The sequence below is a fragment of the Elephas maximus genome, chromosome 21, assembly GCF_024166365.1.
Source record: "Elephas maximus indicus isolate mEleMax1 chromosome 21, mEleMax1 primary haplotype, whole genome shotgun sequence".
Classification (NCBI taxonomy): Eukaryota; Metazoa; Chordata; class Mammalia; order Proboscidea; family Elephantidae; genus Elephas; species Elephas maximus.
Window position 1 is genome coordinate 35965573 of NC_064839.1, and position 18916 is coordinate 35984488.

At 37.9% G+C, this 18916-nt stretch overlaps 1 protein-coding gene across 6 annotated transcripts in view; it reads left to right on the forward strand.

Moving 5' to 3' along the window:
* NFAT5 (nuclear factor of activated T cells 5) overlaps positions 1-18916 on the forward strand; it is a 143820-nt gene that overhangs the window by 107639 nt on the left and 17265 nt on the right. The window lies entirely within an intron of this gene.

The following is an 18916-nucleotide window of genomic DNA, read 5'->3' on the forward strand; positions in this document are numbered from 1 at the left end:
CTATTAACCAAAAGGTTATTGGTTCAAACCCACCAGCTGCTCCACAGGAGAAAGACAAGGCAGTCTGCTTCTGTAACGATTTACAGCCTTGGAAACCCTATGGGACCATCGTACTCTGTCCTAAAGGGTCACTATGAGTTGCAGTCGACTTGACGGCAACAGGTTTGGGGTTTTTTTTTTTTTTTCTTGGATGTGTTCTGTCTAACAAACCTTAGCTTTTTGTTTACTCTTGTGTACTCACAACAGTTAGCAGATTATCATATTATAAAATAAATATTTCTTTAAGTTTGCTGAACGCAGAGACTTGTTTTTCCAGATTGATGTTCACCATATAAACATATTTTTTCATAATATATGTTGGAGTAGAGGAACTCTTATTTATTTTAAAATTCCTCATGCATTAAAAAATCTTAAAAGAATATATAAAGTACAATAACATATATAAGATAGCGTTTATAAAGGTTCTTGCTACAAATAAGATTAGTACTTGACACTGAGACTAAAGAGACCAAAAAATGAACTGCAGACATTTGAAAAACTTACTTTAGGTTCTTTAATTGTCATTGTTTTTATTGACATTCTTTTTACTTCCCTGCCAGTCCCAAAAGACAGTGAAGATAGTATACTCATATCCTCAGGATGTTATAATGTGGCGTAGTAGACTCTTGTTACCAGATTTCTAATATTACTGTGGCATACGGTGATGATGCTTTCGCACCTTTGCTATATGAAGATTCTGCTTACATGATAATCAGTGATTTATGCCTATACTTCTGATGTTTATATTTTTCTGCCCTGAAATCCATGAGTTAATAGTTTTTAAAAAAATACTCATTTATGTTTTCAAAGGACATAACATGCTTAGTAAACTTTATCAAATACAGTTAGAAATTTTTTTATTATCAGTAGTAAAATTCAGCATTCACATATAAACATATTCAGTGTAGTTTGCCATTATAATTTCTGACCGTGAACACTTTCCAGAGTAGATTAGGGAGGAATTTGTTTAGCTGCCATCTAGTCAGCCCCTGACTCCTGACAACTGCATGCACAATGGAACTAAATGCTGCCAGTACTGTGCCGTCCCCATGACTGATTTCAGATCAGACTGTGTGATCCATAGGGTTTTCATTGGCTGATTTTTGGAAATAGATCACCAGGCCTTTCTTCCTAGTCTGTTTTAGTCTGGAAGCTCCACTGAAAACCTGTTCAGCATGATAGCAGCACACAAGCCTCCACTGATTATGGTAGCTGTGCATGAAGTGCATTGGCTGGGGGATCAAACCCAGGTCCCTTGAAGGAATGAGAATTCTGAATCACCACTACTCCCAGGAAGGAATTATGGGTGTAAATAAACTGCCAACATTATCAGGTTGAACTGCAGGAAAATTTACAAATGTTTAGTCACAACTGACGTTTATCGAACATACACTAAGTGCTAGACAATATGCCAAGCCCTTATAGGTATTATCTCATTTTAATCTTCCTGATTCTATAATTCTCATTTCATAGATGAGGAAGCTGAGGCTCCAGAGAGGTTAAATAATTGGCCAAATGTCACTTAGCTAGGATTTAAAAAGGATCAGTTGAGTTTCAGTATGTAAGGTAATACCTCTAAGCAAAAATAATTCAAATCATGTTTATAAGATGAATAATTTTATAATTCATTTTTAAAGAAAGGGATGTTTGTGGCCTGTCCTTTCAATGTCGGGGCATCCATGCTTTCCTTCAAAAATCTCTTGATGCTGCTTTCATAGAACATTACGCTGGGTAGAATCTAATCGATGTGAAATTTCTCATACAAAATTATAAATTCAAGGTTAGAAAGTTTTAAATTTAAAATTAAATGCTGTGTTTAATTTTTGATAAGAAGAAGATTGTCTTTTGATCAAAATCTGACTAGCCTAAGAAATGGATAAGAAGTAAAAAAAATACATCCAGACATGTTACTCTTTTTCACAATTCAGACTTTGTTATTTTGAACTGACAGTTACTTTATAACTAAAAATATGGTAGAAATATTTTTCTGAAGATATAAAATAAAATTAATTTGAATGCTAAACTATCTTACTAGTTTAATTTTTTTTTTTTTGGTCATTTTATACATAATATTGGGGATTCCTGGTTGATTAAAAAAAGCAGTAGCTTTTACAACTAGAAATTCTCCTTGACAAATAGCTTATTTTTATGATTTCTGAAAATCAGAACTTTAGTATAATGCCAGGGTATTCTGTGGGAGATTTAATCAGATGTACTTTAATGACGAAGACTGAGCTACACACTCCCAATTGCTCTCTCGCTAATGAGACAGCCTGCTGCCTCCCTCCACTCTCTTTTCATGTCCATTTCGCCAGCTTCTAAGCCCCTCTACCCTCTCATCTCTCCTCCAGGGAGGAGGTGCCAACACAATCTCAAGTGTCCACCTGACCCAAGAAGCTCGCTCCTCACCAGCATCCCTCTCCAGCCCATTGTCCATGCCAATCTCTGTCTGAAGAGTTGGCTTTGGAAATGGTTTCCATACTGGGCCAACAGAAGGTCTGGGGACCATGACCACGGGGGTCCTTCTAGTCTAAGTCAGACCGTTAAGTCTGGTCTTTTTACAGGAATTTGGGCTCTGCATCCCACTGCTATCCTGCTCCCTCAGGGATTCTCTGTTGCATTCCCTGTCAGGGCTGTCATCGGTTGTAGCCAGGCACCATCTACCTCTTCTGGTCTCAGGCTGGTGTAGTCTCTGGTTCATGTGGCCCTTTCTGTCTCTTGGGCTCGTAATTACCTTGTGTCCTTGGTGGTGTTCTCCTTTGATCCAGGTATGTTGAGACCAATTGATGCATCTTAGATGGCCGCTTGCTAGCGTTTAAGACCCCAGACGCCTCTCTCCGAGGTGGGATGCAGAATGTTTTCTTAATAGATTTTGTTATGCCAGTTGACTTAGATGTCCCCTGAAACCATGGTCTCCAAACCCCCACCCCTGCTACACTGGCCTTCGAAGCATTCAGTTTATTCCATAAACTTCTTTGCTTTTCGTTTAGCCCAGTTTTGCTGACCTCGCCTGTATTGTGTGTTGTCTTTCCCATCACCTAAAGTAGTTCTTATCTACTGTCTAATTAGTGAATAGCATTCTCCCACTCTCCTTCCCTCCCCTCTCTCGTAACCATCAAAGAATATTTTCTTCTCTGTTTAAACTATTTTTTGAGTTCTTATAATAGTGGTCTTATACAATATTTGTCCTTTTGCAACTGACTAATTATACTCAGCATAATACTGTCCAGGTTCCTCCACGTTGTGAAATGTTTCACAGATTCCTCACTTTTTTCTCGATGCATAGTATTCCATTGTGTGAATATACCATAATTTATTTATGCATTCATCCATTGATGGGCACCTTGGTTGCTTCCATCTTTTTGCTATTGTAAACACTGCTGCAGTGAACATGGGTGTGCATATATCCATTCATGTAAAGGCTCTTATTTCTCTAGAATATATTATACATATATTCCAAGGAGTGGGACTGCTGGATCGTATGGTAGTTCTATTTCTAGCTTTTTAAGGAAGCGCCAAATCGATTTCCAAAGTGGTTGTACCATTTTACATTCCCACCAGCAGTGTATAAGTGTTCCAGTCTCACCACAGCCTCTCCAACATTTATTGTTTTGTTTTTTGGATTAATGCAAGCCTTGTTGGAGTGAGGTGGAATCTTATTGTAGTTTTGATTTGCATTTCTCTAACGGCTAATGATCGTGCGCATTTCCTAATGTATCTGTTAGCTACCTGAATGTCTTCTTTAGTGAAGTGTCTGTTCATATCTTTTGCCCATTTTTTAATTGGGTTCTTTGTCTTTTTGTAGTTGCGTTTTTGCAGAATCATGTAGATTTTAGAGATCAGGCGCTGATCAGAAATGTCATAGCTAAGAACTTTTTCACAGTCTGTAGGTAGTCTTTTTACTCCTTTGGTGAAGTCTTTTGGATCAGCATAGGTGTTTCATTTTATAGGAGCTCCCAGTTACCTAGATTCTTTTCTGTATTGTTAGTAATGTTTTGTATTCTGTTTATGCCATGTATTAGGGCTGCTAATGTTGTCCCTATTTATTCTTCCATGATCTTTATCATTTTAGATTTTATATTTAGGTCTTTGATCCATTTTGAGCTCGTTTTTGTGCATAGACTGAGATGTGGGTCTTGTTTAATTTTTTTGCAGATGGATATCCAGTTATGCCAGCACCATTTGTTAAAAAGACCATCTTTTCCCCATTTGTCAAATATCAACTGTGCATATGTGGATGGATTTATGTCCAGATTCTCAGTTCTGTTCCATTGGTCTATGTATCTGTTGTTGTACCATACCAGGCTGCTTTGACTACTGTAGCAGTATAATAGGTTCTAAAATCAGGTAGAGTAAGGCCTCCCGCTTTGTTCTTCTTTTTCAGTAATGCTTTACTTATCTGGGGCCTCTTTCCCTGCCATGTGAAGTTGGTGATTTGTTTCTCCATCTCATTAAAGAATGTCGTTGGAATTTGGATTGGAGTTGCATTAAATGTATAGATCGGTTTTGGTAAAATAGACATTTTTATAATGTTATGTCTTCCTATCCATGTGCAAGGTATGTTTTTCCACTTATGTAGGTCTCTTTTGGTTTCTTGCAGAAGTATATTGTAGTTTTCTTTGTAAAAGTCTTTTACATCTCTGGTAAGATTTATTCCTAAGTATTTTATCTTCTTGGGGGCAACTGTAAATGGTATTGATTTGGTGATTTACTCCTTGATGTTCTCTTTGTTGGTGTAGAGGAATCCAACTGATTTTTCCATGTTTATCTTGTATCCCGATATTCCGCTGAACTCTCCTATTAGTTTCGGTAGTTTTCTGGAGGATTCCTTAGGGTTTTCTGTGTATAAGATCATGTCCTCTGCAAATAGAGATAATTTAACTTCTTCCTTGCCAATCCTGGTGCCTTTTATTTATTTATTTATAATAATTTTTATTGAGCTCTGAGTGAACGTTTACAAATCAAGTCAGTCTGTCACATATAAGCTTATATACACCTTACTGCATACTCCCACTTACTCTCCCTCTAATGAGTCAGCCCTTCCAGTCTCTCCTTTCGTGACAATTTTGCCAGCTTCCAACCCTCTCTACCCTCCTATCTCCCCTCCAGACAGGAGATGCCAACACAGTCTCAAGTGTCCACCTGATACAAGTAGCTCACTCTTCATCAGCATCTCTCTCCAACCCATGGTCCAGTCCCTTTCATGTCTGATGAGTTGTCTTCAGGAATGGTTCCTGTCCTGGGTCAACAGAAGGTTTGGGAACCATGACCGCCGGGATTCCTCTAATCTCAGTCAGACCATTAAGTCTGGTCTTTTTATGAGAATTTGGGGTCTGCATCCCACTGATCTCCTGCTCCCTCAGGGGTTCTCTGTTGTGCTCCCTGTCAGGGCAGTCATTGATTGTGGCCGGGCACCAACTAGTTCTTCTGGTCTCAGGATGATGTAGGTCTCTGGTTCATGTGGCCCTTTCTGTCTCTTGGGCTCTTAGTTATCGTGTGACCTTGGTGTTCTTCATTCTCCTTTGATCCAAGTGGGTTGAGACCAATTGATGCATCTTAGATGGCCGCTTATTAGCATTTAAGACCCCAGACGCCACGTTTCAAAGTGGGATGCAGAATGTTTTCATAATAGAATTATTTTGCCAATTGACTTAGAGGTCCCCTTAAACCATGGTCCCCAAACCCCCGCCCTTGCTCCACTGACCTTTGAAGCCTTCAGTTTATCCCGGAAACTTCTTTGCTTTTGGTCCAGTCCAGTTGAGCTGACCTTCCATGTATTGAGTATTGTCCTTCCCTTCACTTAAAGTAGTTCTTATCTACTAACTAATCAGTAAAAAACCCTCTCCCACCCTCCCTCCCTCCCCCCCTCGTAACCACAAAAGTATGTGGTGTTCTTCTCAGTTTGTACTATTTCTCAAGATCTTATAATAGTTGTCTTATACAATATTTGTCCTTTTGCCTCTGACTAATTTCGCTCAGCATAATGCCTTCCAGGTTCCTCCATGTTATGAAATGTTTCACAGATTCGTCACTGTTCTTTATCGATGCATAGTATTCCATTGTGTGAATATACCACAATTTATTTAACCATTCATCCGTTGATGGACACCTTGGTTGCTTCCAGCTTTATGCTATTGTAAACAGAGCTGCAGTAAACATGGGTGTGCATATATCTGTTTGTGTGAAGGCTCTTATTTCTCTAGGGTATATTCCGAGGAGTGGAATTTCTGGGTTGCATGGTAGTTCTATTTCTAACTTTTTAAGATAACGCCAGATAGATTTCCAAAGTGGTTGTACCATTTTACATTCCCACCAGCAGTGCATAAGAGTTCCAATCTCTCCACAGCCTCTCCAACATTTATTATTTTGTGTTTTTTGGATTAATGCCAGCCTTGTTGGAGTGAGATGGAATCTCATTGTAGTTTTAATTTGCATTTCTCTAATGGCTAATGATCGAGAGCATTTCCTCACGTATCTGTTAGCTGCCTGACTATCTTGTTTAGTGAAGTGCGTTCATATCTTTTACCCACTTTTTGATTGGGTTGTTTGTCTTTTTGTGGTTGAGTGTTAACAGAATCATATAGATTTTAGAGATCAGGCACTGGTCAGAGATGTCATAGCTGAAAATTCTTTCCCAGTCTGTAGGTGGTCTTTTTACTCTTTTGGTGAAGTCTTTAGATGAGCATAGGTGTTTGATTTTTAGGAGCTCCCAGTTATCTGGTTTCTCTTCGTCATTTTTGGTAATGTTTTGTATTCTGTTTATGCCTTGTATTAGGGCTCCTAACGTTGTCCCTATTTTTTCTTCAATGATCTTTATCGTTTTAGTCTTTGATCCACTTGGAGTTAGTTTTTGTGCATGGTGTGAGGTATGGGTCCTGTTTCATTTTTTGCAAATGGATATCCAGTTATGCCAGCACCATTTGTTAAAAAGACTATCTTTTCCCTAATTAACTGACCCTGGGCCTTTGTCAAATATCAGCTGCTCATATATGGATAGATTTATATCTGGGTTCTCAATTCTGTTCCATTGGTCTATGTGCCTGTTGTTGTACGAGTACCAGGCTGTTTTGACTACTGTGGCTGTATAATAGGTTCTAAAATCAGGTAGAGTGAGGCCTCCCACTTTCTTCTTCTTTTTTAGTAATGCTTTACTTATCCGAGGCTTCTTTCCCTTCCATATGAAGTTGATGATTTGTTTCTCCATCACATCAAAAAATGTCATTGGAATTTGGATCGGAAGTGCATTGTATGTATAGGTGGCTTTTGGTAGAATAGACATTTTCACTATGTTAAAGTCTTCCTATCCATGTGCAAGGTATGTTTTTCCACTTAAGTAGGTCCTTTTTAGTTTCTTGCAGTATTTCTTTATATAGGTCTTTTACATCTTTGGTAAGATTTATTACTAAGTATTTTATCTTCTTGGGGGCTACTGTGAATGGTATTGATTTGGTGATTTCCTCTTGGATGTTCTTTTTGTTGATGTAGAGGAATCCAAGTGATTTTTGTATGTTTATCTTATAACCTGAGACTCTGCCAAACTCTTCTATTAGTTTCAGTAGTTTTCTGGAGGATGCCTTAGGGTTTTCTGTGTATAAGATCATGTCATCTGCAAATAGAGATAATTTTACTTCCTCCTTGCCAATCCGGATGCCTTTTATTTCTTTGTGTAGCCTAATTTCTCTGGCTAGGACCTCTAGCACAATGTTGAATAAGAGCGGTGATAAAGGGCATCCTTGTCTGGTTCCCATTCTCAAGGGAAATGCTTTCAGGCTCTCTGCATTTAGAGTGATGTTGGCTGTTGGCTTTGTATAAATGCCCTTTATTATGTTGAGGAATTTTCCTTCAATTCCTATTTTGCTGAGAGTTTTTATCATGAATGGGTGTCGGACTTTGTCAAATGCCTTTTTGCATCAATTGATAAGATCATGTGGTTTTTGTCTTTTGTTTTATTTATATGGTGGATTACATTAATGGTTTTTCTAATATTAAACCAGCCTTGCATACCTGGTATAAATCCCACTTGGTTGTGGTGGATTATTTTTTTGATATGTTGTTGAATTCTATTGGCTAGAATTTTGTTGTGGATTTAACTTTAAAGTTTCTTTTGTCAGAAATTAATATTGCTACTCGTGTTCTTTTTTGCTTATTGTTTGCTTGATATATTTTTTTCCATCCTTTGAATTTTAGTTTGTTTGTGTCTCTAAGTGTAAGGTGTGTCTCTTGTAGGCAGCATATAGACGGATCGTGTTTATCCAGTCTGAGACTCTCTGTCTCTTTATTGGTGCATTTAGTCCATTTACATTCAGCGTAACTATAGATAAGTATGTGTTTAGTGCTGTCATTTTGATGCCTTTTTATGTGTGTTCTGACAATTTCATTTTTCCACTTTTTTGTGCTGAGACGTTTTTCTTTGTAAATTGTGTGTTCCTCATTTTCATAGTATTTGACTTTATGCTTGCTGAGTCGTTATGTTTTTCTTGGTTTTTATTTTGAGTTATGGAGTTGTTACACCTCTTTGTGGTTACCTTAATATTTACCCCTATTTTTCTGAGTAAAAACCTAACTTGTATTGTCCTATATCGCCTTGTATCCCTCTCCATATGGCAGTTCTATGCCCCCTGTATTTAGTCCCTCTTTTTGATTATTGTGATCTTTTACATATTGACTTCAATGATTCCCTGTTTTGAGCGTTTTTTTGTTTTTAAAATTAATCTTAATTTGTTTTTGTGATTTCCCTATTTGGGTTGATACCAGGATGTTCTGTTTTGTGACCTTGTGTTGTGCTGGTATCTGATATGATTGGTTTTCTGACCAAACAGTTTCCTTTAGTATTTCTTGTAGCTTTGGTTTGGTTTTTGCAAATTCTCTCAGCTTGTGTATCGGTAAATGTTTTAATTTTGCCTTCATATTTGAGAGAGAGTTTTGCTGGATATGTGATCCTTTTGTCCTTCAGTGCTCTATATATGTCATCCCATTGCCTTCTTGACTGCATGGTTTCTGCTGAGTAGTCTGAACTTATTGATTCTCCCTTGTAGGAGACCTTTCTTTTATCCCTGGCTGCTTTTAAAATTTTCCTTTATCTTTGGTTTTGGCAAGTTTGATGATAATATGTCTTGGTGATTTTCTTTTTGGGTCAATCTTAAATGGGGTTTGATGAGCATCTTGGATAGATATCCTTTCGTCTTTCATGATGTCAGGGAAGTTTTCTGTCTGAAGATCTTCAACTATTCTCTCTGTGTTTTCTGTTATCCCTCCCTGTTCTGGGACTCCAGTCACATGCAAGTTATTCTTGATAGAGTCCCACATGATTCTTAGGGTTTCTTCATTTTTTTTAATTCTTTTATCTGTTTTTTTTTTTCAGCTATATTGCAGCCCTGTCACTGGGTGCATAAACACTTAATATGGTTAAATCTTCTTGGTATATTGTTCCTTTAATCATTACATAGTGCCCTTCCTCATCCTTTATGATAGATTTAACTTTAAAGTCTATTTTGTCAGAAATTAATATTGCCACTCCTGCTCTTTTTGATTGTTGTTTGCTTGATATATTTTTTTCCATCCTTTGAGTTTTAGTTTGTCTGTTTGTTTAAGTCTAAGGTGTGTCTTATAGGCAGCATATAGATGGGTTGTGTGTTTTAATCCACTCTGCCACTCTCCATCTCTTTATTGGTGCATTTAGTCCATTTACATTCAGGGTAATTATGGATAGGTATGAATTTAGTGCTATCATTTTGATGTCTTTTTGTGTGTGTTGACAGTTTCTTTTTCCTACTTAATTTTATGTGCTGAGTAGATTATATATTGTCCTTTCCTCATATTGGTTGTTATTGATTTTGTTTCTACTGAGTCTCTATTTTTTTCTTGTATTTTATTTTGATGAGTAGGATAGCTTGTCTCCTTTGTGATTACCTTATTATTTACCCCTATGTTTCTAAATTTAAACTTAACTTTTATTTCTTTGTATGGCCGTATCTTCCTCTCCGTATGGAAGTCTGTGATTACATTTCTTAAGCCTTCTTTGTTGTTTTAATGTTGTCTTCTTTTATATAATAACATCACTATTACCCTATTTTGAGCTTTTTTTTTTTTACTCTTGCTTTGTTTGATTTCCCTGTGTGGGTTGACTTCTGATTGCTCTGGTCAGTGTTCTAGTCTTGGGTTGATACCTGATATTATTGATTTTCCAACCAAAGAACTCCCTTTAACATTTCTTGTAGTTTTGGTTTGGTTTTTACGAATTCCCTAAACTTCTATTTATCTGGAAATGTCCTAATTTTACTTTCATATTTAAGAAACAGTTTTCCTGTATATATGATTCTTGGCTGGCCTTCTTTTTCCTTCAATTTTTTAAATAAGTCATCCCATTGCCTTCTTGCCTCCATGGTTTATGGCAAGTAGTCCAAGCTTATTCTTATTGGCTCTCTTTTGTAGGTGACTTTTCATTTATCCCTAGCTGCTCTTAAAATTCTCTCTTTACCTTTGGTTTTGGCAAGTTTGATTATAATACGTCTTGGTGACTTTCTTTTAATATCTACCTTATGTGGAGTTTGATGAGCATCTTGGTTAGACATCTCATCTTTCACAATATCAGGGAAGTTTTCTGCCAACAAATCTTCAAGAATTCTCTCTGTATTTTCTGTTATCCCTCCCTGTTCTGGTACTCCAGTCACTCGTAGGTTATTTCTCTTGATAGAGTCCCACATGATTCTTAAGGATTTCTTCATTTTTTTTAATTCTTTTATCTGATTTTTCTTCAAATATACTAGTGCCAAGTGATTTATCTTCATGTTCAGAAATTCTGGCTTCTACTTGCTCAATTCTGCTCCTCTGACTTTCTATTGAGTTGTCTAATTCTGTAATTTTATTGTTAATCTTCTGAATTTCTGATTGCTGTCTGTCTGTGGATTTTTCCAGGTTATTAAAGTTTTCATTATGTTCCTGAATAATCTAATTTCGTCAGTTGCTTAATCTTCGTGTTCCTTGGCTTGTTCTGCATATTACCTCATTTCCTTCATGATTTCTTGAAGGGTTCTGTATATTAAACTTTTGTGTTCTGCCTCTGGTAATTCCAGCAATGCACTTTCATCTAGAAGATCCCTGGATTCTTTGTTTTGAGAGGTTGTTGAGGTGATCATGGTCTGTTTCTTTATGTGACTTGATATTGACTGTTGTCTCTGAGCCATCTGTAAGTTATTGTATTAGTTTGTGTTTGCTTACTATGTTGTAGCTGCTTGCTTTGTTTTGTTTTGATATGCCCAAGTGGGTTGTTTGAGTGACCCAGCTTGATTATTTTCACCTTTGGAGCTCTGATGTCCTATGCCCAGATGGCTAGAGCTGTTATCAGCTATATCAGTCTAGGAGTCCATTCACTTTTCTTGTATGAATTCAGCTCAGGTGTCCAGGTAGCTGATCATCAAGTATGTGGCACAGGCTCTACCCTATAGTCTTAGAGGGGCAGGGGTGATTGGTGTAGGTGCCAGTATCTGGTTGCAGCAGGGGATCACGCTATGAACAAGGCAGGGCATTGAGAACTGACCCCTGAGTGTCTCTGAGGAAAGAGCGCCCCAGTTCCCTAGAGTGTGCAGGTGGGTGGGTTCTGCAGACGGACCATGGGCACCCAGCGTTTTTGGCTGTAAGGACTGGGAGGTACTAGTTATCTTTGGACCCTGTCACAGGAGGCTGAGTGGAGCTACCAGTCCTTAGGCCCCAGATGTGGGTAGGTGAAGACCCTGTTTAACAGGCAAAGCAATGTCAAACATCAAACACCCACCTCTTCACCGCACAGCTGAAGCAGTTGGAGTCTGTCAACAAGGACCTTTTCTCCTAAAATAGCCTCACACAGGTCCATGCAGAGGGGAAAGGTGCTCAAAGTCCACAGACTGTTTATGCCTGGACAGGAGCCGCTTCTGTCCTGAGCTCCCCTGGTCAGTGGAGCAGGCAAATTATCGTTTCCCCCAAATGCAAATTTTTTCCTTCTCCAAGGCCGGCAGGATGGCTCTACACACCAACAGTGCCTATCTCAGGCCCAGGGAATTCAGCCACTGAAGCAGGCTTGGGGGTGGGAGGGCATGGTAAAATATACACAAGTACTTAGCTTTTGCCGAGAGCGGCGTTCTTCTCTGGTTTCAGAGGGGGAAAAATACTGTTGTCATTAAGTCGAATCCAAATCATGGCGACCCCATGTGTGTAGAGTAGAACTGCACTGCATAGGGTTTTCGAGGCTGTGACCTTTTGGAAGCAAATTGCCAGGTGTTTCTTCCAAGATGCCTCTGGGTGGGTTCAAACACCAGCCTTTTGGTTAGTAGTTGAGTGCTTAGCCATTGTACCACCCAGGGTGTCAGCTTCTGTAAGGAGTGGTTAATTGGATGAGCATGAAAAATAGTTGAGAACATATTCTTTTCTCAAATTGGTTGCAGCTGTGTAGAAAGGTTTAGGATTTGAAGGAACCGTAGAGATAATCTAGTTCAGTCTCATTTTATAGGTAAATAGACCAAGGCTTAGAGAGGTTAAGTGAGTTTTTCAAGGTCACACAGCTAGTAAACGATAGTGGTTGCAGCCTGGTTTTCCCTCAGAAGTCCATATTCTTACCATTCTGTTTCTTCCCTTATAAATTCTATTTTATGTTTATATGACCGTACATAATTATTTTTGGCCTAAATGCTACTTGGCTGACAACAAAGTTTTAATAAAGTTTATTGTTATCTTAGTTTCAAAAGTCATTATTTGGCATGGGTAGAAGAAATGACTGTTTTAAAGTTTTGTGCCATAAGCTATCAATACCAATATTTTTCACAAATTCTAGTAGATATTGGGTTGATTAAATAAGCCTGTCTTTTCTTATTTAACTCCTGGATTTCCTTAATTGGCTTAAAAGATCCCCCACAACCTCTAGGCAATACGTAGACTTTACTCATTTGTAATTATTTCCTCCCTCAATGAAATATAATTTCCAGGTGTTACCCATCTTATTCATCACTGGATCCCCAGAGCCTAGATTAGTGTCTTTACATTGTAAGAGCTCAGTAAATACATACTTGAAAACGTAGGGGGGAAAGATACAGTGATATGTCTCAAGCCATTTAATACTGTTTAAAGGTCCATTAAAATACAGTTGTGGATTCTGGGACAAGATGGTGTAGACTCAGTTTTCCCAGTTCTTCCTCTCTAAATACAGCTAAATACTTTGGAAATAGTTCAGCAGATAATCATAAAAGGACTTTGAAATATGGAAAGAAGAACATGGATTGTCTGGGGATCTTAGAACTTGAAGAACAGCACAGTGAGTTTCCTGAGTTTTCTTTTTTATCTTCCATTTATCTTGAACTGGGTGCCAGAGAGGCCTGCAACCCGGAACTACCAAAAAGGCATAGACAAAAAAATAAATCAATAAATAAACAAGAGAAGCCTGTTCACTTTGGCCAAAGTAGTGGGAAAGGGAAAGCCCAATAGAGACTTAGTGAGAAGACTCATACCTAGTGGCAGCAGGTGGCCTGCCAGCAGACTTTGGGGGCCAACCTACCCACCCCCCCACCCCCCCGCACCACACCTGCCAGTAACAGCAAGCTCAGTCTGCCCACAGCAGCAACAGTTAGAACCTAGGCAGGCCAGCCCACCCTATGCCCCATATCTGCCAGCAGTATTGAGCCCAATCTATCCACAGTGGTACCTGTGAGGGCCAGCACACTAGGCCCTACTTATGCCAGCAACAGCAGTGGGTCAGTCTGTAGGAGTGGCAACAGCAGAAGCCAGGAGGGCAGCGATCCTGTGCCCCACACTAGACAGCAGTAGTCAGGCCCTTCTACCTGCATTGGTGGTGCCAGGAGGCCCTGTCCACCAACAGCAGAGAGAGATCCAGACCTGGCAGCTCATGATTGTGTATCCAGGAACAGAAGATTCAGGCCAAGTGTCTTGCAGCCCTCTACCCAATGGCGGAAGGTAAATCAGGCTTGGGATCTCCCGACCCTTCTTCCTCAACAGTACTGGCAGAGTTAGAGTAGGAAGCCCACTGGCACCAGGAAACGAGAGAATGTGTCAGGAGAAACTTCTGTCCTACAGGTCTGGCATCCTTGAACCCTACCTAATGACACTAGGCAGCCCAGAGAAATGCCTTTTACTTCTGCAGGCTACACCAGAAGGGATCCAGCTGGAGTTGAAGCAGAGCCAGAACAATGAAGCAGACCAGAATAACATTGCAAGGGCTCAGAAAATTAAATTGCCATTGCAACCACAGCACATAAGAGTAGACTGACCTATAAAATAAACATTAACACCCTTGAAGCATGTGTGCCTTAGAACAGTCAACTATGTGAGACCAAAAGTGCAATATTTGTCCAAAAGCAAAGTTGAGAGGGCAGGGAGGGATGGGGAAACCGGACAAATGAAAAAGAGGAACCTAGGGTGGAAATGGGGAGAGTGCTGACACATTATGGGGATTGCGACCAATATCACAGATCAATTTGTATATGAATTATTGAACAGGAAACTCATTTGGTGTGTAAAGTTTCACCTAAAGCACAATAAAATGTCCCCTCCCACCCTGCAAAAAAGGTAGAATAGAACCTGCATAGATTAAACAGAGTACTAAAATAGGATCAAGAGTCATCTAACAAAATATGCCAAATATCCAGGATACACCTGAAAACGACTTATCATAACAAGAACCAGGAAAATAACAACATGAATGAGAAAAGACAACCGATGTCAGCACTGAGATGAATCATATGTTGGAACTACCTGACAGAAGTTTTAAAGAAGCCGCCATAAAATTTCTTCCACAAGTGATTGTGATTTCCCTTGAAACAAATGAAAAAGCAGAAAACGTCAGCAAAGAAATAGAAGTTAAAGAACCAAATGGATGTTAAAAAACTGAAAAATATACTAACTGGGGCGTGGTGGGGAGACTTAGTGTAGTAAAGACTTAGTAGTACAGTGGAGATGACTGAGGATAAAATCAGTGAACTTGAAGGCAGATTAAGAGAATTTACTCTATCTGAACAACAAAGAAAAATAGATTAAAAAGAAAAGAAAAAATAAGAACAGAGCCTCAGGGATCTGTGTGACAATTATGTCATAAAAGTCCCAGAAGAGAGGCAAGAGGTTGAAAAAGTATTCTGAGAAATAATGGCCAAAAACTTCCCAAATTTGGTGAAAGACATAAACCTACAGATTCAAGAAGGTGAACAAGCCCCAAATAGGATAAAACCAAAGAAATCCACATCAAGGCATTCACAATTAAACTTATAAAAACTAAAGACAGAAGGAAGTTCTGTTGAAAAAAAATAACTGTCAACCACAAATTGTATATCTTGCAAAAATTATCTTTCAGTAAAGACATTTTCAGATGAAGAAAAACTAAAAGAACTATTGCTGGCACACCTACCCTTAAAGAATGGCTAGAGGAAGCATTCCAAACAGAAAGAGTATAATAACAGAAGGCTTGGAACGTCAGAAAGGAGGAAATCTTTGGGATCTAGAGCTAGGCAAACAGTACTTAAGCTTAGACTTGATACCAAAAGCCTAGTCCATAAGAGGGAAAATTGATAAATTTAACCTCATCCAAAAAAAAAAAAAAAAAAAAAAAAACTTTTGCCACTTGAAAGACCCTTTGAAGAGGATGAAAAGACAAGGTACAGACTAGGAGAAAATATTTGCAACCCATAGCCAACAAAAGGCAAGTATCTAGAATATATAAAGAACTCTCAAAATTCAACAGTAAAAACAAAAAAGCAACAACTGATCCAATTAGAAAATTAGCAAAATGAGAAATATTTCACAAAGGAGATATACAGATGGCAATAAGCACATCAAAAGATATTCAACTTCATTAACCACTAGGGAAATGCAAATTAAATGACCATCACTAAATGTCGCTAAATGAAATGTCATTAAAATGAAAAATAGTGACAGTACCAAATGTAAGTGAGGATGTAAAGAAACTCACTCACTCATACATTTCTGGTAGGAATGTAAAATGGTACAGGTATATTGGTCAACAGTTGGGCAGTTTGTTGTAAAACTAAGCATATGACTACCATATGACCCCAGTAATTGTACTCTTGGTGTTTTATCCCAGATAAATGGAAATTTATGTTCACAAAAATCCTGTACATGAATGTACATAGTAGCTTTATTTTTAATAGCCAATAACTGTAAATAGTTCCAATGTTCTTCATTGGGTGAATGGTTAAACAAATTGTGGTATGTCAATACTGTGGAATACTGTTCAGTGCTAAAAAGGATTGAACTATTGATACTTGGAGCAGCTTGAATGAATCTCCAGAGAATTATGCTGAGTGATAAAAGTCAATGCCAAAAAGTTGCACTCTATATGACTTCATTTATATAACATTCTTGAAATGACAGGATTATACAAATGTAGATCAGATTAGTTGTTGCCAGGGGTTAGGACGTGAACAGAGGGGTGGGGAGTTAAGTGGATGTGGTTATAAAAGGGCAGCATAAGGGATCCTTGTGGTGATGGATACACAAGCCTACATATATTAAAATGGCATGGAACTAAAAACACAGACACACCTGAGTACAGTAAAATTAGGAAAATCAGAACAAGATAGGTGGATTGTATAAATGAATATCCTAATTGTGATGTTATACTATAGTTTTGCTAGATATTATCATTGAGGGAAACTGGGTAAAGGGTATATTGGACCTCTGTATTGTTTATTTTTTTTGCAAAGATTTTTGATATACGGGTTTTCATTTATCAAATTTGGAAAGTTTTTTTAAATGTTAATATTCAGTGTTTATGAAGATTTGATAAAACAGGAAATACAAAGAAATAAACTAGCAGTTGGGCAAAAATACATCAAAAGCCTTAAAATGAACATACCTAGAACCAATCCTGCTTCTTGGTAACTATCATAAAAAAAGTAACCTTTAATGTGAAAATTATTTTATTCTCAAAAGATGTTTATGTTAATAATCATCTGTAGTATCAAAAGTAAACAATTTAGAGTCCAAGGGTACATCTTCATTATAGAAAATTATGCAGCTTCAAAATGATATTTGCAATGAGTTTTTAATAAACTAGGAAAAGGTCATGTTATTACGTACTGGGAACAAAACTGCCTCTAAAATTGTGTGTAGACTGTATGTTAAGAGTATTTTAAAAAGTCATGGAGAAAAGAAATATAATGAAATGTTAACATATTGGCTGTCTTGTGTAGTGTAGATAATTTTTTTTTTTTACTTTTCTGTATTCTCCAAATGTTTTACAGTAAGTATGGCCCCCTCTTTTTATTTTTAACAGTTTTATTGAGGTATAATTCACATACCATACAGCTCACCCATTTAAAGCATACAATTCGATGGCTTTTAGTGTATTTACAGAATCTGTGCATTCATCACTACAATCTTAGAACATTTGCATTACACGAAAAAAGAAACCCTGTACCCCTTAGCTTTCACCCCTCAACCTCCCTATCCACCCCAGCCATAGCCAGTCTACTTAGTTTCTATAGATTTTCCTATTCTGGATATTTCATATAAATGGAATCATACAATATCTGGTCCTTTGTTATTGTCTTCTTTCACTTAGCATAATGTTTTTAAGGCTCATCCATGTTATAACATATCAGTACTTCCTCTTCTTTGGATCATCAAGTAATATTCCATTGTATGTTGTTGTGTGCCAACAAGTCAATTCTGACTCCTAGAAGCCCTATAGGCAGAGTAGAATTGCCCCATAGGGTTTCCTAGGCTATAATCTATGGGAGCAGATGGCCAGGTCTTTTCTCCTGAGCAGCGGCTGGTGGTTTTGAACCACCAACCTTTTGGTTAGCAGCTGAATGCTTATCCATTGTGCCACCAGTATAATGCACCACATTTAGTTCTCTGTATTTCTTACAACTGCATATGAATGTAAAATAATCTGAAAATAAAAGGGTTAAATTTTCTAAAATTTAAAATAAAACAGTAAAAATTATAGTTACATATTGTCTTAGTCATCATAGCTGCTGTAACAGAAATACCACAAGTAGTGGCTTTAACAAAGAGAAGTTTATTCACTCAGTGTAGTAGGCTAGAAGTCCGAATTCAGGGTCTCAGCCCTGGGGAAAGGCTTTCTCTCTCTGTCGATTCTGGAGGAAGATCCTTGTCATCAGTCTTTCCCTGGACTAGGAGCTTGTCTGCGCACGGACCCCAGTTCCAGAGGATGCATTCTGCACCCAATGCTGCTTTCTTTGTGGTATGAGGTCTGTCCCTGTCACTACCCTCCCCTTATTTCTCTCTTTTATATCTCAAAAGGATTGATTTAAGACACACCCTAATCTTGCAGATTAAGTCCTCCCTCATTTACATAACTGCCTCTAATCCTGCCTCATTAACATCATAGAGGTAGGATTTACAACACATAGGAAGATCACATCAGATGACAAAATGATGGACAATCACACAGTACTGGAAATCATGGCCTAGCCAGATTGATATACATTTTTGAGGGAAACAGTTCAATCCATAATACTTATGAAGAATGATCATGTTCCAAGTGTCATTTTCTGTTTATTGGTTGGGGGAAATGCCATCCAAAGTAACCAGAAACATTTAGGCCATACATTGGGATGCATGTCATAGTTACCTAAGATATTACAAGAAAGCATCATACTTTTCAAAATTGTGTATGCAAATTAGTCCATAGGAAGAATTCTTTTTTGTCTGCTATAATATTCTCATTTTACCAGTATTTAAAGCTCTGGATTAGATTAATAATTAAATTTTCTAGTAATCTTTCAAGTTCAACAGTTTTCTTTTTTTCATTTTAGGTGTTTTTATAGCTATACAAAGTTACTATTTAGAAATAAAGAATGTGGTTAAGTGAGAATTTTTTAGGGTTGCCTTTGGGGGTTTGTTATTAATTTTCAAA